Below are 23,133 nucleotides of genomic sequence, written 5' to 3'. Positions count from 1 at the left end.
TTCCCATTTGCATCAAAAACATTAAAAGCACCAATCAAGGCTCCCTGATTTGATCAATTTTTAATCCTTTTCCAATAACATGGATGTTTGACCCACATATTTTGACAAAAAGGGGGGATATTGTAGAAAGACCTACTCCTCTCCTAGGAGAATGAAATATTCTAGGAAATATTTAAAGGCAGAATATTATATTTCTCTGGATGAGAAAAGTAGAAACGTGTTTTTAAAGACAAATAAGCTTCTTGCAGCTCCCTGCCCCACCTTCAGCTCCAGGGTAATGGGATTAAGACATGGTCATCAGGACATAATAAAATTACCTGTAAAAATTTTTCCAGAACATTTGCCATGGCATGGTTGAGCACTCTTCTTTTGGGAACCACTGAAGGAATCCTTTTCTACTGCCTCTTATCAATGCCTTCGCTTTGCATCAGAAAAATTAAAAGTACCCATCGAGTCTCCCTGATCAGATCAATTTTTTCCCTAGAAAAATGTTTTGCCAAAAAAGAGGGGGATAGTTGGAAGTATTTCATTCTTTAAAAAAATACATAAAATAAATAAATACAACTGTTTTTATAATTTTGTATATTTTTTTCTTATAGATAGCATTCCTTCTATTTATTTTTTTCAGCAATTTCTCTTTGCCAGTAATATCATGTGCTGAGCTAATTTCTCTTTGTGAGTTGCTGTCTTTGGTTGAGGTCTGGCCGGAAAACAATGATGTAGCAGAAATATGCATCCCAGTAATGCAGTGCTGGAGGATAAGATGGAGAAGATCTCCACAGCTACCATGGCTTTTCCTTTTGCGCTCAGATAGGCTGGAAAGAAGGAGATCCAAACACTGCAAAAGGCCAACATGCTGAAGGTGATGAACTTGGCTTCATTAAAGCTGTCAGGTAATTTACGGGCAAAAAAAGCCACAGTAAAGCTGGCAATAGCCATGATACCCATGTAGCCCAAAAAACAATAAAAGAAGAAAGCTGAGCCTTCATTGCACTGTAAAATCATTTCTTGCAGCTCTGATTTCATGTCCAACTCAGGAAATGGGGGAGATGTCAACAACCAAAGAATACAAAGACACACTTGGAAGAGAGAGCAGGAAAAGACAGTACAAAAAGCCAATCTATTCCCCACCCATCTCCTCATGTGAGATCCTGGTTTAGTGGCCATGAAGGCAACAACCATGGTGAGGGTTTTGGCCAGTACACTAGAAATGGCCACTGAGAAGGTGATGCCAAACAATGATTGTCGGAGAAGGCAGGTCACTTTGCCAGGCTGGCCAAGGAAGAACAAAGAGGAGAGAAAACAAAGCAGAAGAGAGACAAGGAGGATGTAGCTTATGGACCGGTTGTTGGCTTTGACAATGGGAGTATCCCTGTGCTTAATAAATATTCCAAGTACCCATGATGTCAACAAGGAGAAAGAAAGAGCTTCTGAGGCTAAACCAATTCCTAAGGGTTCTTCAAAAGTTAGAAAGACCAGCAGTTTCAGGATACATCCATTCTTTTTTTTATTTGGATAATGATCTTCTGAACATTCAAAACAACCTTCCACATCTGGAAAGAAAATCAAGGATTTTTTTTTTCATCTTGGCATTTCATATTATTGAGGGGTGCTTGGTACTCTCTGATCTTGTTTGTTTCCTTGCAGACATTTCATTACCCTAGCTAGGGAATACTGCGGGTCCCATCCCCTAGGGAGATACACCTTGTGGGACCCAGAAGAAGGTCCTTCTCTGTGATGGCTCCCTCTCTTTGGAACATCATTCTCCAAGAGATTGGAATGGCTCCCACTCTAATACTCTTCTGGAAGGCGTGGTTATGCCAGCAGGCCTGGGGAACCCAGAGCGGGATGGAGCCCATTAAATGGCTCATGTGATCTGCTGTCACTAGGTTAGGGGGATTTTATTGTATTATCTTTATTGTTTTTATTGTTTTAAATAAGTTTTTATATTCTGTAAGATGCCTTGAGTCAATTAGGTGGCAATATAAATTAAACAAACAAACAAATAAACAACATCATCAGTGCTAGTAAGGAATACTGTTTGCTCTCAGTTTATATTCTGCTGTCTTGCCTGTCTGTGTGGGAGGAGAAAGTCTTAGAGATTCTTTAGTTGGGCTCCTTATTGATGGCTCTTTGGCAGTTTCTTGATTGGGAGGTTGTTTACTTGATTGCTGATCTGAACTTAACCTTGGAGTTAAGGAATACTGATCCTGAGTGCTGATTACTGGTGGAGAGCTGCTGGAGTCTGTTCTCTTTTTGGGCTGGATGAACGTGTTTTTTGCATAGTCTATAGATGTTCTTAATGTCTATGTGTCTTTTGATGACTGATTTATCATAGTGCCAGGCTTCTAGAAATTCCCTGGCATTTTTGGAATTGGTCCTGTCTAGGATTATCCTTTATTTGTATTCCAATTATTGAATATCCCCTTATTAATTTCATGCAATCAATTAATTTACTAAAATTTGCTTAAGACTAATAAAGATAGTAGAATTCCTAGCCTACCACTTTTATCTGAAATCTTCCCTTCTGGACATGGAACACAGTCATAGCAGCAGAACTAATCCCCCTTAATTCCTTTCTTCCGAGATCCAGGGAAACAAGGGTCATTGCAACGAGAAAGTGGAAGAACCTGATGATAAGCATAGAATATTTTGAAATTGGAGATATTTAACAGAGTTTGTATTTTTTCTCCTTTATGGAAGGGAATTATTTTTTATTTGCCAAGGAAACTAAATGTATCTATTTCATCCAGTCTGTTCTATCTCCTTCAGGCAGAGCAATTTAATAGCCATTCATTGCATCACCCAGCAAACTTCAACCAAATTTAGCACACAGACAACTTACACAATTACCCCTGCATGGGATTTGTTGAGCTAATTTCCCGTTAGGAGAATGAGCGCACACAGGGAGACGTAGTGAATGTGGTAAAGAATAACATACAACCAGCACACAGATACACTGTACAGAAAAATGTAGGTTTTTACTTCCAGTAAATGGTTAAGCAAAGTTCAAATAAGCAGTCCAAGTCATTCACGGTTAAAGCAGTCAGTTTTCAGTCCAGGGATAATCCAAATATCAACGTCCAGAATCAAAAACAGTTCAGTAACAGACTTATATAAAATCCAACTATGATCAGCAACAGTAAATAGGAACGGCAACACTCTCCAGAACAACAGAACAACCCAGGTTTCTGGCTCCATCTTATGGCCGTTTGAAGAACCACACCCAATTACCATTTTAGCATTCCCTTAAAGAGACAGTATTAAAATGTCTATCCTGCTTTATATATTTTCCAACCCAACTGTTAGGTGACTTACATTCCTAACATGCTCCCCTTTGGGTAGGACAATACATACAATCTTACATTCTAAGTCCATAATCCTCACAGCAAGCCCTATGCTTTACAGAGCCTGGGGCTTTTGTAAAATGATCTGCAATGTTATTTTCTAACGTACAGTATTCCAGCTTAATCATCTTACTTTGAACACATTGTCTCACATTTAAATATCTTAAATCTGTGTGTTTTGATCTTGTCTTAACAGCAAGATTTGAAGCCATCTGTATTGCTGATTGATTGTCTTCATAAACAACAATAGAATATGTTACATCAATTCCCATATCAATTAATAGTTGCTTATAATAAACTAAATCTGTACATAATAAAGATAAACATGAGAATTCAGCCTCCATTGTTGACAAACTTAGATGTTTCTGTTGAATAGACCTCCATCCAATCAACACCTTTCCCAATAATACCGTGTTTCTCATATAATAAGGCCGGGTCTTGAAAAAGCCCTGAAAAAATGGCTAGGCCATCTTTTCGGGGGTGACTTAATTCCCCCCCCCTTGCATCTTCAGGCAGGCGGCGATGGCTTGGATGTTGACCTCGGCATTGGTGGGGCACTTCGTATCGGGGTCAACACAGGCAGCACCATATCCGGGTGTGCAACAAAAGTACTTCCTAACGGCAAATCCCCCACCATTCCCCCCATTTTGCATGTTTTAATATAGGCCTTAATTTGGGGGGAGGGGCTTAATTTTATTTCATGCCTATAAAACATGCTGGAACTTCCTATTGGGGGTGGCCGTATTGTTGGAGAAACAGGGTACTACAGTACCTGATGTAGATTTATGTGTATTTATGTCTGTAGCAAAACTTGCATTGGAATATGCAGTAAGACTTAATTCATCTTAAGGCTCCAAATACAATGCATAATGCATTGTTTGTTTCAAATATCTTAACACACGTTTAGCAGCTTGCCAGTGCCTGTCAGTCATCTCAGTATTAAACCTGGCTAATTGGTTAACACTGTAAGTTATATCTGGCCTTGACTAATTACTGAGATAAGATAAACTACCAATCAAGGACTGATAAATGTTCTTATCAAAAATAGGACTTTGAACATCACTATGGCTAAACTCCTGGCTCATCGGTGTTTTAGCCGGTTTACAAAGTTCCATTTTAAAACTTTTTAGTAATTGGTTAATTTTATCTGCCTGTGAGATTTTGTATTCTCCCCTAGTTCTATCTATCTTTAAACCAAGATATTGTTTAATTTCTCCTAACTGTTTTATCTTAAATTTCTTCTCTAACAGTGATATTATTTTAGTAGCTTCTTGTTCAGTTTTGGTGATTAATGCTATGTCATCAGTAAACAATAGCAACAATGACACTACACCATCACTTTCCTTTTTAAACAAACATGGATCACCCATGCCAGCTACAAAACCTATCTTAGTTAATTCCTTAACTATACATTGGTTCCACTCATATCCTGATTGCTTCAAGCCATAAAGACTCTTTTTCAATCTCCAGCAATCAGTTGTATTATCATTTTTTATACCTAAAGGTTTCTTCAAATGTATAGTGTGTTGCAACAGTGCATGCAGATATGCCGTTTCTACATACGCGTTTCGACCAGGGCAAAGCAATAGACGCAATCTACATAGACTTCTGTAAAGCCTTTGATTCAGTGGTACACGACAAACTACTCCTAAAAATAAAATCCTATGGTATCTCTGGACAACTGAATAACTGGATAGAAGCATTCCTGTCAAACAGACAACAAATGGTCAAAATCGGGAGCGTCCTATCAACTCCAGTACCTGTCAATAGTGGTGTTCCCCAAGGCAGTGTTCTAGGACCAACTCTCTTCATACTCTACATAAACGACCTCTGTGATCATATTAAGAGCAATTGCGTTCTCTTCGCTGATGATGTAAAGCTGTTCAATACCACAGACAATACTGCTACCCTACAAAAGATCTTGACTATGTATCAGAATGGTCAAACAAATGGCAACTTCAAATCTCAACAAACAAATGCTCTGTCTTACATATTGGCAAAAAAATCAGAAAATAAAATACAAGCTGAATAGTCAAGATCTTGTTGATGACCCATGCTCTGTAAAGGACCTTGGAATACTCACCTCTAATGATCTAAGTGCTAGAGCCCACTGCAACTACATAGCCAAAAAGGCATTAAGAGTTGTTAACCTAATCCTACGTAGCTTTTTCTCTGGTAATATCACACTACTAACCAGAGCATACAAAACATTTGCTAGACCAATACTCGAATACAGTTCATCAGTCTGGAACCCACATTACGTATCTGATATTAGCACAATTGAGAAAGTCCAGAAATATTTCACAAGAAGAGTTCTCCATTCCTCTACTCGTTGTAGAATACCTTATGCCACCAGACTTGAAATTCTAGAACTAGAAAACCTTGAATTACGCCGTCTTCGGTCTGACTTAAGCATGGTATATAAAATCATACATTGCAATGTCCTACCTGTCAATGAATACTTCAGCTTCAACCATAACAACACAAGAGCACACAATAGATACAAACTCAAAGTAAACCGCACCAAACTTGATTGCAGGAAATACGACTTCAGCAATAGAGTGGTCAATGTCTAGAATACTCTACCCGACTCTGTAGTTTCTTCCCCAAACCCCAAAAACTTTAACCTTAGACTGTCTACTATTGACCTCACCCCTTTCCTAAGAGGCCTGTAGGGGCGTGCATAAGCGCACCAACGTGCCTACCGTCCCTGTCCTATTGTTTCTCTTATTCTTTTATTTTTCTTATATGTACCCATTTCATGTATTCACAACTATGTATACATTTATACTTATTATCTTGTAAACAATTGGCAAATCAAATAAATAAATAAAATAAATAAATAAATAAATAAATAAATAAAATAAATAAATACATCTAAATGATTTACAATGTATTCCTCCTTAGCTGCCCATACTAATGCTGCTCTTAATGTAGTAGCCTTCAGACTAGGTGCAAACACCTCATCGTAGTCATTTGACTACGATGAATAACTGATAGAAGCATTCCTGTCAAACAGACAACAAATGGTCAAAATTGGGGAGCGTCCTATCAAATTCTGTACCTGTCAATAGTGGTGTCCCCAAGGCAGTGTTCTAGGACCAACTCTCTTCATACTCTACATAAATGACCTCTGTGATCATATTAAGAGCAATTGCGTTCTTTTCGCTGATGATGTAAAGCTGTTCAATACCACAGACAATACTGCTACCCTACAAAAGATCTTGACTATGTATCAGAATGGTCAAACAAATGGCAACTTCAAATCTCAACAAACAAATGCTCTGTCTTACATATTGGCAAAAAAAATCAGAAAATAAAATACAAGCTGAATAGTCAAGATCTTGTTGATGACCCAAGCTCTGTAAAGGACCTTGGAATACTCACCTCTAATGATCTAAGTGCTAGAGCCCACTGCAACTACATAGCCAAAAAGGCATTAAGAGTTGTTAACCTAATCCTACGTAGCTTTTCTCTGGTAATATCACACTACTAACCAGAGCATACAAAACATTTGCTAGACCAATACTCGAATACAGTTCATCAGTCTGGAACCCACATTACGTATCTGATATTAGCACAATTGAGAAAGTCCAGAAATATTTCACAAGAAGAGTTCTCCACTCCTCTACTCGTTGTAGAATACCTTATGCCACCAGACTTGAAATTCTAGAACTAGAAAACCTTGAATTATGCCATCTTCAGTCTGATTTAAGCATGGTATATAAAATCATACATTGCAATGTCCTACCTGTCAATGAATACTTCAGTTTCAACCATAACAACACAAGAGCACACAATAGATACAAACTCAAAGTTAACCGCACCAAACTTGATTGCAGGAAATACGACTTCAGCAATAGAGTGGTCAATGTCTGGAATACTCTACCCGACTCTGTAGTTTCTTCCCCAAACCCCAAAAACTTTAACCTTAGACTGTCTACTATTGACCTCACCCCTTTCCTAAGAGGTCTGTAGGGCGTGCATAAGCGCACCAATGTGCCTACCGTCCCTGTCCTATTGTTTCTCTTATTCTTCTTTTATTTTTCTTATATGTACCCATTTCATGTATTCACAACTATGTATACACTTATACTTATTATCTTGTAAACAATTGCCAAATCAAATAAATAAAATAAAATAAATAAATAAATAAAATTTGCTGTCTGATTGGACCCTTACTATTAACCTTTTTTGTGGGTAACAGTCCCATCTACACCTGTCTTTAGCTAATAAATCCATTTACACCCTATGGCTTGTTCACCTGGTGGTAACCTGACATTTTCATATACCTCCAGTTTTTGTAAGGATTTCAGTTCCTTATCCATTGCTTCATGCCAAGCAGCCTGATCCTTAGCAGGATACAGTTTTAGTTCATTATAGTTATTTGGAACTGTATTCACTTGGAATACAACACTAGCCTGATATCTATCAGGTGGTTATGTTACTCAGGTTGAATGTCTTGGTAATACAGGGCTAACTGGTGGACTCACTTGTTCCACCTGCTCCTGTTCTATCTCCTCCTGTGCCTGTTCTCCTACTTCCTCCTGTGCCTGTTCTTCTTCTTTAATGGCTATTCGTGGTTCACTTAATTCATCTTTAGGGACTATTTGGGTGTCAATAATATATCATTGCTGGATTTCTGTTCCAGTTTATCCCACCCAACGTGCTCAAGAAATTTTGCTCTAGCGTTACAATAAACATGAGCTGTGCCTGGATCCCAAAATCTAAACGATCTATGGTTGGCTTTGTAACCTACAAAAAATAATTTCTTAGCCCTATGTTGCCCTTTCATTCTTACTTGTGAGGGAATATGCACCCATGCTGGTGCTCCAAATGTGTGTAAATAACTTAAATTTGATTTTCTGCCATGCCAATGAGTGAATGGCAATTCACCAGTTGTTGTGTTAAACACATTGTTTAACACATGGTTACTACACATTATGGCCTCAACCCACAGTGTTTCAGGCAAACCTGAATCAGATAACATAGTGCAAGCCATGGCTTGTAACGTTTGCCCTCTTCGTTCTATAAACGAGTTATGTTGTGGTCTGTAAGGTGCAGAACGTTTATGCTCGACACCAGTCAATTTCAACATAGTTTGGAATATCTTGTTAACAAACTCAGTCCCATTATCAGTAACTAAAGTAATTACTTTACTCCTCATTTTTCTCTCAGCAAGTCTTCGCCAGTTAAAGAAATGTTGGAATGTTTCTGTTTTGTTTTTCATGAGATAGCAGAAATCATACCGTGAGTAATGGTCCATTATACTCAAAACATAGCAGGTATCTCCCAAACTAGGTTTCTTAGGACCAATTATGTCAGCAAAAACAACCTCTAAAGGTTCTTTGATCTTAAACCCATTTAATCTGTTTGCTGGAGTAACCTTGGTTTTATCTTGGCTACAGGCATTACAGTTCAGGTACTTGCTATAGGGTTTTAATTTTACTCCCTCTGACAATTCAACAGTTTGTTTCAATATTTTGAAATTAATGTGCCCCAGACGTCTATGCAGTAAATGTATAGATTCATCATGTGGCTTAACATTGTTATAAACTGAGTTAGCCATCTGTAACTGGTCTTCATGTATCATATATAAATCATTATCTAAATTAGCAGTAACACTTTTACCCTCTTTCTGTATTATACAGTTATCTTCCCTAAAGGTTACTACATAACCAATATTAACTAAAGCCCTTACTGATAACAAATTAAATTTCAGTTTAGGTACATATAACATAGGTAAATGCTCATTTACACATGAACAATATGCAGTACCTTCACCTGATGTTTTCATCTTCCATCCATTTGCCAATGATACATGTTGCTTACTTGTGGACATCTTTACAAACCTCTCTCTATCTTTAGTAATGCATTGTGATGCTCCACTATCAACAACCCACAAATCATGGTTTACAGTTGAATTTCTAGACATAGGTAAACTAACATTCTTCTTAGCCTTCTGGTGATTACCAGTATTCTGTTGTTTTCCCTTCTTAAAGAATCTATATGTCCTCTAGCCCCACAAGAAAAACATTTCCTAACAGTATAGGCAGTTGAAGACAAATCCTCCTCTTGTGGTTGTTCCTTCCTCAGTTGGTCCCTATCCAGTTGTCTTCTTGCTTCTCCTAACAACTTTCCGATTATGTCAGTCAATGTCAGTTTATCTCTGGGCAGGACTTCCAATAAAGATTCGTAATCATCATAATGTTCATCCAATGAGGAAAGAATGATGTAAACTTGATGCAGCTCTGAAAATATCAGTTCCTTTTCATATAGCTCTTGAAAAGTTCTTTTCATGAAGTTCAAATGAGCTAACATATCTCCACCTTTCAGAAGACGTGCTCTAAACAGTTTAAGATTTATATGTGCACCTACACTGTCATGAATATAAATCCTCTTCAAATTCTTCCAACACTTAGCAGCCTACTCTTCTCCACGAATATGGACTAGCTGCTGGTCACTCAGTGTTAGTCCAATTATACAAAGAGCTCGTTCATTGTTCTGTTTAAAGTCAGCAAGTTTCTTGGCATCATCCTCATTTTCTGGATTCCAAGCATTTACATCCGGTGGATCTTGACATACAGTCCATAACCCTTCTCTACGCAGAAGTGGACTGCACTTCATAGACCAGGAAACATAGTTTGTTCCATCCAACTGGGTTATCAGTGATAGACTTGTTGAAGTGTCTTGTGCCATCTTTACCAGGACAGTAAACCACAATTAAACAGTAAACAGCTGTCTGTATACAGTACTGTGCATTCACACCAACTCTCAGTTATGTGAGCCTGGTATGGCCTGGGCCCATAATCAATGTTGAGGTAATTCCCCGTTAGGAGAATGAGCGCACACAGGGAGACGTAGTGAGAGTGGTGAAGAATAACACACAACCAGCACACAGATTCACTGTATAGTAAAATGTAGGTTTTTACTTCCAATAAATGGTTAAGCAAAGTTCAAATAAGCAGTCCAAGTCATTCACGGTTAAAGCAGCCAGTTTTCAGTCGGGGGGAAAAAAAAAAAAAAAAAAAAAAATAAAAAAAATATATAAAAAATTAATTTAAATAAAACTAATTTTGTGGAAGGGAGAGGAGGGGGGGAAAACTCCCCCCAAAAAAAAAAACCAACATTTTTTTTTTTTTTTTTTTTTTTTTTTTGGAACCCAACCCCATTACTATTTTTTATTTTTTATAAAGAAAAAATATTATTTTTTATTTCTTTTTTTATTTTTTTTAATTCCAATTTTTGGGGGCTTTACTTTCCTAACAGGATTCTGACAACCAATCAAGTTACATTTCTTGCAACAGGAACAGGATGCAAGTTCAAAACCCAACAGAGGGTATAAATATATCTTATTCTCCACTCCATGTGGTCAGCTACCCAGAATCTGCTTCACCATTAAACCATCTTTCCAACCAGCCTCCATGTTTCCAGTGTTTTTTTCCCATATGGAACTGAACCCAAAAAGATATTTCTTCCAACAATGGTATGGTAATATATTTTTACATGACTTTGCAATGTCAATTTAATGAGTTCTTGATTACCAACAACACATTAAAATAATATTTCATTGTTTCTTTAAAAACCAAAGATCAGATTTGGAAAGAGATTATGTTCTAAATGGGATCATAATGGATTAAGGCATGGTCAATTCAGTAATTTAATACCTGGTTAAAAGCTGGATTCCAGACAATCACTTCTTCATCAATGAACGATTCTTTCCCTTTTGGAGCCTGTAAATCTATCTTTCCAACTCTAAATCTCTGAAAGGATCTATTTGGAAAAGTGATGAAGTTGGTGATGTCGAATCCACCTGGGGATTCATCACAAATACAAATTTTGTCCACCGTAGTTATGTTATATAACAAATATGACAAACCCTTTGCATTGCTTACTATTTTCCCTTTTAGCATTAAACCTACAATGGGCCACACAGATTATGGATTGTAAATTTAGTATAGTTAGACCATGTATAATTGACAGACTGGATTTTATTATAGATTTTAGTTGTTATTTATTATTTTATACTATAATTTTTAATTGTATATTTACTGAGCATTTTTATTTGTTCTTGTCTCTGGTCTAAGAATGTAAAAAACTGATTGATTGATTGATTGATTGATTGGCTGACTGATATATCAAAGGAACATTTTTTTCCCTAGAATTCTTCTAAACATTAACCTACAAAGGAATTACTTGCAATTACTTAAAACACACATAATAGATAATTTTTTTTAATAGAAAAAAAGGGTACTACATTCAAATCTTCACTCAGGTGTGGAGTAACTCTGGATACTCACTTCCTGTATTTGGCAGTTTGGTAGTTTTAGAAAAGAGTGGTAAGTAGGAGACCTGAAGTGATGCACAATTCCTTAACACAAACCTAAGCCTAATCTTTGATGCTCATCAAATATTCCATAACAACAAGAAAATATAGAATTTTCCTCCTCAACTCAATCACAACTTACTTGTGGAATCTTGAAGAAACCTTTAAGTTCAGCTAAATAAGAAGATGAGTCAAAATCCAATCCCCCAATAATAGCCATGAGAATCTTCTGGTGATCACATTTGTAGTTAGGGAAAAATTCCTGGGATTTGAAAAGCAGGTCCAGAGTGGTGCGATAGGTCATCCTCGCATTGAGATATCTGTCATAGATGTGGAACCCAAGAGTGATGCTAGGTAAGAACTGGGAGTCCTCATTGATCTCCTTCACAGCAAAGGCCAAAGCAAGGACGTGTTGATGAAATTTGGTGATTATGCTGCAAATAATTTAATTACTCAAGTTGAAAAAGCAAGTTGATGATTCTTTTAAGGTAGCATCATTTCTGTATAAACAAACATTTTTTCTATGATAGTAGTAGAAAGGTAACAGTCTTTATAAAATTCTCAGTTATTTATACATAGGGGTCCTTGGTTTTCTCTGAGCTTGGTTGCTTTCTTGCAACCAAGCTCAGAGAAAACATTTCATTACCCAAAGTAGGTAACAGCATCAATAGCTCGCGTTTGAGGATAGTAAATAGTTTGGATAATGAAATGTTTGCAAGAAGAAAAAAACAGTGTCAGAGAGTGCCAAAAACCCCTCATTTCACACCTGAACTAAAATATTCTCCTTTATTGGTAATTTCTACACTGTTGTTATTTACTTTCTACACAATATTTCATTGTCTTGCAAAATATATATACACTGCAACAAATGTGAGTAGTGATTTTTTCCCCAAAGTACTATATTTATTTTTAAGAGATTTTCACAAAATGTTATATTCAGCATGCATGTTACTCATTTACTCTATGTATGCTTTGAGACGAGAGACAATACCAAACCTTTTGTAAAAATTACTTTATTCTCTGTATATGTTCAACAAAAGACATCTGAAATTTTGTACATTGCATGCGAACATATTTTTTAAAAAGTAAAGATTATTTGTACTGCCAGAATCATATGTCATTGAAAGACACATACATTACCTAAAAGAATCCTATTTATGCAAAGTCAGCATTTATTCATATGAGAGATTTTGGGATTCTGTCTAAGATTAGATAGCAAAAAATTATTACATTGGTATGTCACAAGATGTTATAGTAGGGTTTTCATTAAATGTACTTTCAAGAAAGTGGTAAATGAGGGGAGACACCATTCCACCAATAATGAAGTCTCCAGGCTGGTACCACTCATGTGGAACAAGTAAAGCTTCACTTGCAGGGCAGCTCAAAGTACCTACTTTCTCCACCAAAAACATCAGGAAAAATATATGAATGCTTTTGTTATTATGAAAATGGTTTGCCTTCCATTCTACCAATCGGAAAGTCCATATAATCCAAAACTTCATTTTTTATTTTTTTATTTATTTATTTTTGTCAATTGCTTACAAGATAATAAGTATAAGTAAAAACATAGTTATGAATACATGGATACATATAAGAAAAATAAAAAAAATAAAAGAAACAATAGGACAGGGACAGTGGGCATGTTGGTACACTTATGCATGCCCCCTACAGACCTCTTAGGAAAGGGGTGAGGTCAGTAGTAGACAGTCTAAGGTTAAAGTTTTGGGGGTTTGGGGAAGAAACCACAGTCAAGTAGAGTATTCCAGACATTGACCACTGTTGCTGAAGTCGTATTTCCTGCAATCAAGTTTGGTGCGATTAACCTTGAGTTATCTATTATTTGCTCTTGTGTTGTTATGGCTGAAGCTGAAGTATTCATTTACAGGTAGGACATTGCAATGTGTGGTTTTATATACTATACTTAGATTGGACAGAAGGCGGCATAGTCCTAGGTTATCTAGGTCTAGAATTTCGAGTCTGGTGGCGTAAGGTATTCTGCAATGAGTAGAGGAGTGGAGAACTCTTCTTGTGAAATATTTCTGGACTTTCTCAACTGTGCTAATATCAGATACATAATGTGGCTTTCAGACTGATGAGCTGTATTCGAGTATTGGTCTAGCAAATGTTTTGTATGCTCTAGTTATCAGTGTAATATTACCAGAGAAAAAGCTACATGAGATTAGATTAACAACTCTTAACACCTTTTTGGCTGTGTAGTTACAGTGGGCTCTAGAACTTAGATGATTAGAGAAGAGTACTCCAAGATCCTTGACAGAGTTTGAGAAGAGAAGGCAGTTGCTCTTGATATGATCACAGAGGTCATTTATGTAGAGTATGAAGAGAGTTGGTCCTAGAACACTGCCATGGGGGACACCACTGTTGACAGGTACAGAATTTGATAGGACGCTCCCAATTTTGACCATTTGTTGTCTGTTTGACAGGAATGCTTCTATTCAGTTATGTAGGTGTTCAGAGATACCGTAAGATTTTAGTTTTAGGAGTAGTTTGTCATGTACCACTGAATCAAAGGCTTTACAGAAGTCTATGTAGATTGTCTATTGCTTTGCCCTGATTGAGTTGTGTAGTCCATATGCTTTTGCAGTGCAAGAGTTGCAGATTGCAGGATAGTTTTTTTCTGAAACCAAATTGTTTGTTGGTTGTTTGTCTCTTAGTGGAGGATAATGGATTGGTTAATAATTGATTCCATGACTTTACAAGTGATGCAGCATAAAGAGATTGGTCTGTAATTTTCAACTAGGCTGGGGTCTCCCTTTTTGAACATGGGGTGACCCTGGCTTGTGACCATAGTTTTGGCAAGGAGCTGGTCCTGAAAGATTTTTCAAAGATTATGCTTAGAGGTTCGGCTATGGCAGTGGATAGCTTTTTTAAGAAGTAGGCACATATTCTGTCCGGTCCAATAGATAGAGATGGTTTTAGATTGCGTATTGCTTTCCAACATTGTCTTCTGTAAAATCAATATGTATTAGATCATTGTAGTTGTCTGTGGTTTGACTAGGAAATACTGGGCATTATCCATTGCTGTTTACAAATACGGAGCCAAAGAATGTGTTAAAGAGGTTGGCTTTAATAGTGTCATCATTGCAGTCTTTACCATTAGGTCCTATCAGGGGTGGGAAGGACCTTGAGTCTTTTAGTTTGTTGTTTAAAAAATTGTAGAAAGCATGGGCGGAATTGGTGCGTAGAAGGTTTTCTTCTTGTTTAATGTGAAAATTGGTGCATTCAGTTTTTATCTGGTGGCATACATTTTTGTATCGTCTTTTGAAGTTGGCAACATGACCAGATTTGTTTTTCCACCAAAGTGATTTCTTTTTGGATTGAAGCTTCCTTATTGTTATGGGTAATTTGTTTTTTCTGGTTTTGGGAGTTGTTAATGGTACATGTAGTTTGATGACTCTTTTGACTTCAAGTAAAAATATGTTGTAATGGTCTTCTACAGTATTGCATCTGGTGAATAGAAATTGCCAATTAAGGGATGAGAGATCGTTGTTTATAAGATCATAGTTGCCTTTTTTGAAGTTATAATTGGGGATTCCGTTGTTGTGATGATTTTTGTGTGGACGTATGTTGAAACAAAAGTCTATCATGTTGTGGTCACTGTTGGAAAAGGGTTCTTTAATTTGTATTCCATAAATTGAATTTAAACTATTGCAGAAGATGAGATCGAGGCAGTTGTTAAGTCTAGTTTTGTTGGTTACTAGTTGTTCTAGTCCCAGATTTGTTACTGCATTGTAGAAGGTTGCATGTGTGGGTTCAGTTGTACATTCGTTAAGGGTCCAGTTAATATGAGGTAAATTGAAGTCACCAAGAAAGATAAAAATTTGTGGGCAGGATGCTGCCCATGTTAGTAGTGTATTTAGTTTGTTTGCATGTTCAATGTCATAATCAGGGGCTCTGTAACAGAGCAAGAACCGAAATGTGATATTTAAGGACAGTTCACAGATGATGGTCTCAGGAATAGCAAGCTCCTGGGTAACTTGAATGTTTTTTAGATGGAGGGACTTTTTATAGAAGATAGCAACACCACCTTCTCTATGGATTTCGCGATCTTATCGGTAAACATGATAGTCTCTTGCTGTGGTAAATTTACTTATTTATTTAGTATATGGTGATGTTTCATTAGGTAGGAGACTATAATGCTAATACAGACTAGTAACCTAAGACTGCTAGATCTGTTTGTATATGAAGATTCTCAGTCACCCAGGTTGTGGTTGTCCCAAAGGTGCTTTTTCAAGAGGACTTTCTGGATTTTCTTTGAAGATGTTTTGCTTCTCCTCCAAGAAGCTTCTTTAGCTCTGACTGGATAGTGGAGAATGGTGGGATTTATATTCCATGCAGAAAGCTGGTTATTAAAAAGCACCTTTGGGACAACTATGTTCTGGATGACTGAGAACCTCCATTGAGCTATGCATTTTCAGATGAACACCCTTCAAATGGTGTGGTAGTATGATGGATTTCCAGCAAAAATTGCAGACAACAGGAACCACTTGTGCTTTACTTTGAGAAACACACAACACAGACTCATCCCCAAAAACCTTCTCTTGTCTTCAACAGTGAAGGTGCACAGAGCAGAAAGGAACACACCTGCAGAAAGAAACACAGCAGCAGTTCCAAGAAGATTCTATCCTATTTGCATTACTTAAGTGACCCTGCGGACACAGGCAAACCTCCAAGTGAACTCAACAACTCTCTAAAAGAATGCAAATGACCAGCTATCTGCAAGGAATATAAATTCTTCCATTCCCACCATCCAGTCAGAATTGGAGAAGCTTCCTGGATGAGAAGCAAAACACCCAAGAAGATAGGCTCAAAATGAAATTCAATGTGGAGAAAAGTAAAGTCCTACACTTAGGCAAGAAAAACCAAAAGTGCACATATAGACTGGGTGAAACCAGACTCAATAGCAGTAACTGTGAGAGGGATCTTGGAGTCTTAGTGGACAACCAGCTAAATATGAGCAAGCAGTGTGCAGCAGCAGCCAAAAAAGCTAATGCAATCCTAAGTTGTATTAACAGAGGGATACAATCAAGATCAAGGGAAGTACTAATACCACTCTATAAAGCCTTAGTAAGACCACACCTAGAGTACTGCCTCCAGTTTTGTTCACCAGATTATAAAAAAGTTGTTGAGACTCTAGAAAAAGTACAGAGAAGAGCAATGAGGATGATTAGGGGACTGGAGGCTAAAACATACAACGAACGGTTGCAGGAATTGGACATGGCTAGTCTAGTGAAGAGAAGGATCAGGGGAGACATGATAGAGGTCTTCCAATATTTGAGGGACTGCCACAGGGAGGAAGGGGTCAAGCTATTTTCTAAAGCACCTGTAGGCCAAACAAGGAATAATGGATGGAAACTGAACAAGGATAGATTTAACCTGGAAATAAGGAGAAACTTTCTAACAGCGAGAACAATCAACCAATGGAACAGATTGCCCTCAGAAGTCGTGGGAGCACCATCACTTGAGACTTTCAAGAAGAGATTGGACTGCCATTTGTCAGAAATGGTGTAGGGTCTCCCGCTTGGGTGGGGGTTGGACTAGATGACCTACAAGGTCCCTTCCAACTCTGATTATCTGTTTGATCTTCAAAGGGAGCAAGCTAGTTCTGCATCAGAAAGAAAGTTAAGCAGCTTTTCTGCAGCATCATATGTGGCCCTGTCCCTTCACCAAAGCTGCCTCACCAATGGGAAATGCAGTGCCAGCAGGATTCTCACCATCCACCTGAAATGCCAGCTTTCCAATTGCTAGTGGGCAGAAGCTGAGGTGAATGATGGAAGCTCACCATACCACACAGTGCTTGGATTCAAACCATTGAAGCTTAATGACCTTCTCCAGCATCATTTGCCATTGAACAACCTCTCCTCTTCATTTTTTTAAATCAATCTAGTGAAAACTAGAGTAGTTTTCCTTCAGCATCATATGCGGCCCTGTCCCTCCACCAAAGCTGCCTCACCAATGGGAAATGCAGTGCTAGCAGGATTCTCACCATCCACCCGAAGTGCCAGCTCACCTACCCACCAAAGTAGTATCTATTTGTCTACTTGCATATAACATGCTTTCGAATTTCTAGGTGGGCAGAAGCTGAGGTGAATGATGGAAGCTCACCATAACACACAGTGCTAGGACTCAAACCATTGAGGCTTAATGACCTTCTCCAGCACTGTTAGCCATTGAACAATTCTCCCCTTCATTTTCTTAAATCAATCTGGTGAAAACTTGCTGGAATGTCTAACCTACCCTTTTGATTTGAAATTTTCCCTTCTGGACATGGAACACAGTCATAGCAACAGAATTGTTTTCCTCCAGTCACCTTCTTCCAGTATCCAGGGGAGCAATGGTCATTACACAGAGAAATTGGAAGAACCTGGTGAAAATATAAAAGGTTTTTGCAAAGGGAGATTTAACAAAAAATCATTCATTAATCTTGAAGATCCAATCTGATTCAGTCACTGGGACCAAAGGTTGACCAATGATCAACTCAGAGTAGATTCTTCAACATTATACTGGGACCCCTTCATTCATGAATTATTAATTATTCTCTTTTATTGGAGGGAAGAATTATTTACTTCCCAGAGGGCTAGTGAATATTACCCATATTTACATTATACATGAAAAGTTGTTGATATTACACTGATGAAGCAAAGAACCTCTTTCAAAAAGGCAAGTTGAGTGAATATATATACATACATACATACGTACGTATGTACATACATACATACATACATACATGATGACAATGTTATAGAAATGATGCAGTTCTAATGATTAGAAAGGCAATTCCAATCAAATATGGAAACCAGACTTTTACATTGTTATATCAGTTTGTTAGTTTTCTAAATACTTGATTGTGCACCACATTTGTTCAAAGTATGCAATTTTTTCTTATAAACATAGAAATTAGATTTCTAAAGTGGCTTTGTTCAATATGCTTTCAGAGACCAAAGCCTCTATCTGGAATCATAATGGCTCAAGATACAGTCCATTAAATGAGTCCATACCTGATTAAAAGCTGGGTGCCACACAATCAAATCTTCATCAATGAATAATTCTTTCCCTGTTGGAGGACTTGGATCTATTATTCTGACTCTCACACTGTGAAAAGACTGATTTGGAAATGTGATGAGGTTAATGATATCAAATCCACCCATTACTTCCCCCTTTTCATTCAGGGAAACTTTCTCTCCTGCAGAATTGTTAAAAGAAATGCCCTGTAGAAACATATGGAGCTATTGAAAGAGAATAGAAAAGGAGAGAGTTATAAGGATAATACAGGTAGTCCTCTATTTACAACAGCTTGTTTAGTGGCCATTGAAAGCTAGGATGAAAATGAAATTATTACAAGACAAGAGAGAAAGGTGTGGCTTTGGACTCCCAGATTGGAAATGTATTACAAGGCAGCTATGGTATGGATTAAAGACTGGATTAATTTGGAAAACAAATAATATTGCTAATAGAAGGCCACAATTTGCAAAGGGAGGCGGCATAGCTTTTTATGGGATGGGAAAAGCAAGCAACATTCATATTTTCAGAGACACATGATCAGAGACTCACTAATTCAAATATGGAATAAAATTATGTCAAAACTTTGTGTCAAAATACCACGCTGTCTGTCAACTATGGAAGCACAAATTTATCCAAATTCAATGGATTTGGTGAAAATGAGGAATTATAAAGACTTATTAGATGGACAAGGAAGTCTGAAAACAACACAAGAACTACAATAGAAAATATAGACATAGACTGGTGGCCATACATGCAAATACAGGCGAGATACAAAAAAGATAAAGAACAATATGGATTTTATATGGAAAAGCATCAATTAGATGGAATCCTACAAGGAATGGAAAAAAAGATGATATTGAAAATATATAATTTCCTTTTAGACATTAAGATGGAAGATGAGGTGGTTAAGGAAACGAAGGTAGTATGGGCGAAAAATGTTGGACACAAAATAGATTTGGAACATTGGGAAAAAATGTGGGGACTAAATTACAAATTAACTATGTCTACAGCGTACAGGGAAAACCTTTTCAAAATGTTTTATAGATGGCACCTACCGCCTACTAGGCTAGCAAAAATGTTTCACCAAAATCCAAATTGTTGGAAGTGTAAGAAAGAAAAGGGCACCTATTTTCATTTGTGGTGGACCTGCCCAGAAATCAAGAAATATTGAAATATAATTCTGTGATTAGAAGAAATAATAAAACAGAAAATTGAACCCTAACCAGAATTATTTTTATTAGACATAACAACAGAGAAATACAACAAAAAAGACAGATATATTTTGCTACATATTTTAACAGCTGCTAGGATCTCTTATGCACAACTTTGGAAGCAGGACTGTGCAGAGATGGACAGGCTGACTTTGAAACTGAAAGATAAAGAGGATTTGACATATTATATAGTCTGGGGCACCTGGTACAAATGGCTTAAGAATAAAAAGAAACTAAAATGGTAATTAGGTAAAGAATAGGAAATTATGTATATATCTATTGTGGAGAAAATGGAAATATATAATAAGAATAAGGAAAGAAATATGCAATGCAGTGGTGGGATTCAAATTTTTTTACTACTGATTCTGTGGGCGTGGCTTGGTGGGCGTGGCAGGGGAAGGATACTGTCAAATTCCCATTCCCTCCCCACTCCACTAACCTGCTTTCCAGCTCCGTTCTCCTGTGCAGGGCAACAAAATAAGACCCAGATGATCAGCTATGACTCAGGAGGCAGATAATAGATGGGGGTGGGGCCAGTCAGAGATGGTATTTGCTGGTTCTCTGAACTACTCAAAATTTCTGCTACTGGTTCTCCACAACTGGTCAGAACCTGCTGAATAGGTTGCTGATGCAATGGTAATGTAATAAAAAGTATATATAGAAACATGATAAGGAAATGGAAATAATGTCTTGATGTTGACATGTTGTATATAATTTTATTTTATGTTTTTAAAATTTGAAAATTGAATAAAGTTTATCTTTAAAAAAAGAAAGAAAGTTACAAAGGCACTGAAAAAGTGACTTATTTCACATTGATGACTTTTGCCACCTCCTGACAATCAAGGTCCATGGAGAAGCCAGGTTCCCTTAACAACTATGTTACTTAACAATATAATAGTTTCTTGATGTTCATAACTAACTGGATGTTATAAGCAGAAAATATCAAGACCTTCCACCATAGGTTCAAATGGTAATTTTTGATCAAATTGATCATTGAAATAAAAGAATTTTCCAATGCAGAGAGAATACCTGCCAAGGCTGCAGATATGGAAGATCAGATTTTTTACCCATCATTGTTTTTTTCTTATTGAACCCTGACATGAGTAGTGCTTGCAAGGCATGAGCCGCAGCATAAACAGCATTGTAGACACTGTAGCTTTGGCCAGTCAGATCCTCCAGTTTCTTCTTTTCCAGGCACCGCCTATTGGACATTTCTTGTAGTTCTGATTTTGAGAGTGAACAATCAAATGATTGTTCCCAAATGTCTTGCAGAAACCCATCTTTGCAGCCTGAATGAGGTTTGATGGTTTGAAGAAAATCCTTGAAACCTACAACTGCTCTTGAATGAACACTGAAGGAAATAGCCCCATGGAACATCTGGAGATCCCAACTGATTTGAAAGCCTGAGAGCACAAAATCAATCTGTGCAGTCATGATCCACACATTTCCAAATAATGCAGTCTGCTTGTTTTCAGGATCTGCCACAAACACGACACTTCTATGCCACAAAATTGTCCTTGATTCTCCATAGATGAGAAATGTAGTTGTGTTGCTATTCCTCAAATTAGTGGAAATACTTGAGACTATGTGATAAAGTTCTATATAGTGTTCTAAGTGAATTAGTTGTGAAAGCCTTTTGTATGAACGATGAACAGATTCCATTTTTTTGAAAGGATGGGCTGTATTTTCTGTATGAAACTTTCTCCGTTATTGTTATCCATAGTAAAAATCCCAATCCATGTCCATCTAAAATGATGAAGCAGTTGAATAATCCCAACATATTGATGGTCCTCTTTTGGGACCATGAAATAAAGTGAAGATCGCTTTCTGGTTGGAAACTCTTCTTGGGCTAATGAGCCATATGTCAGCTAAAAGAAAACATATTTTGTTGTTAGCTCAAATCTGATCTTTCTGTATCTAGTTTTTCTGTAAATATATAAAAAGAAGGAATTTTTTCTCTTTTTCTTTTGAAATATTAATATAGAATGGAATTTCTATGAATTATTTCAACAAATTTATATAGTTTATTTGATTGAACAGGACCATGGTGTGCTACATTTTAATCTTCCCTCTGGTATGGAATAATTCTAGATAATTGCTTGTATGGTTGCCACTGTAGCTTAATAAAACAATGTTAAGTATTATACCTTAAGATCTGTATAATGTCTCAATACAAATCTAATATCTGATTCTCAGTAATTATACCATAACAACAAAGTACAGAATTTTTCTGCTCATCTCCTCCATACTGACCTGTGGAACCTTGTAGAAACCTACAACTTCAGCTATATTAGATGATGTATCAGAATCTAACCCTCCAATGATAGCCATCAGATTCTTCTGTCTATTACATTTGTAGTTAAGGACAAATACTTGGGATTTGTAAAGGAGGTCCAGAGTGGTGCAATACGTCATCCTTTGATTGTAGTAACTGTCATAGATGTGGAACCCAACATTAGGTAAGATCTAGGGGGTCTTCATTGATCTCCTTCACAGCAAAGACCAAGGCAAGGATGCGCTGGTAAAATTTGGTTATTACACTGAAAATAGATTAAGTACACCTTTTCAAAATAATAATAATTTTGCAAATTATTTTAGTATGGTACTGTTTGTAATGACTACTGGAAAGCCTGTTTCTGACTTAAGTATTAAATAATTTTGTAATCACTCCAAATATATTTTGCACACAATCTTTTTCCTTTATATTTTTCTAGAAAATTACTCATCATAAGGCATACTACACCGTGTGCACAATTGTTAGGCAAGTGAGTATTTTGACCATATCATCATTTTTATTCATATTTTCCACCTCCAAACTGTATAAACTTGAATGCTTATTTGACATAAGCATATCAGGTGATGTGTATTTGTGTAATGAGGGAATGTGTGACCTAAGAAGATCAACACCCTATATCAAGGTGTGCACAATTATTAGGCAGCTTCTTTTCCTCAGGCAAAATGGGCTAAAAAGAGATTTAACTGACTCTGAAAAGTAAAAAAAAAATGTAAATAGTCTTTCAGAAGGATGCAACACTATTGAAATTGTTAAGATATTGGAGCATGCTCACAGAACCATCAAATGTTTTGTTGTAAATAGTCAACAGGGTCGCAAGAAATGTGTTGAGAAAAAAAGATGCACATTAACTGCCAAAGATTTGAGAAAAATCAAATGTGAAATTACCAGGAATCCATTATCCTCCAGTGCTGTCATATTCCAGAACTTCAAACT

At 37.0% G+C, this 23,133-nt stretch overlaps 1 pseudogene; it reads right to left on the bottom strand.

Moving 5' to 3' along the window:
• Positions 1–662: 662 nt before the first annotated feature.
• On the bottom strand, positions 663–21,338 carry LOC148129137 (vomeronasal type-2 receptor 26-like; annotated as a pseudogene).
• Between the last annotated feature and the right edge of the window lie 1,795 nt (positions 21,339–23,133).

The sequence above is a fragment of the Notechis scutatus genome, chromosome Z, assembly GCF_049901735.1.
Source record: "Notechis scutatus isolate UNSWTSFEM ecotype Mainland chromosome Z, rNotScu1.2, whole genome shotgun sequence".
Classification (NCBI taxonomy): domain Eukaryota; kingdom Metazoa; phylum Chordata; class Lepidosauria; order Squamata; family Elapidae; genus Notechis; species Notechis scutatus.
This window is presented reverse-complemented; position numbering and strand designations above follow the sequence as displayed.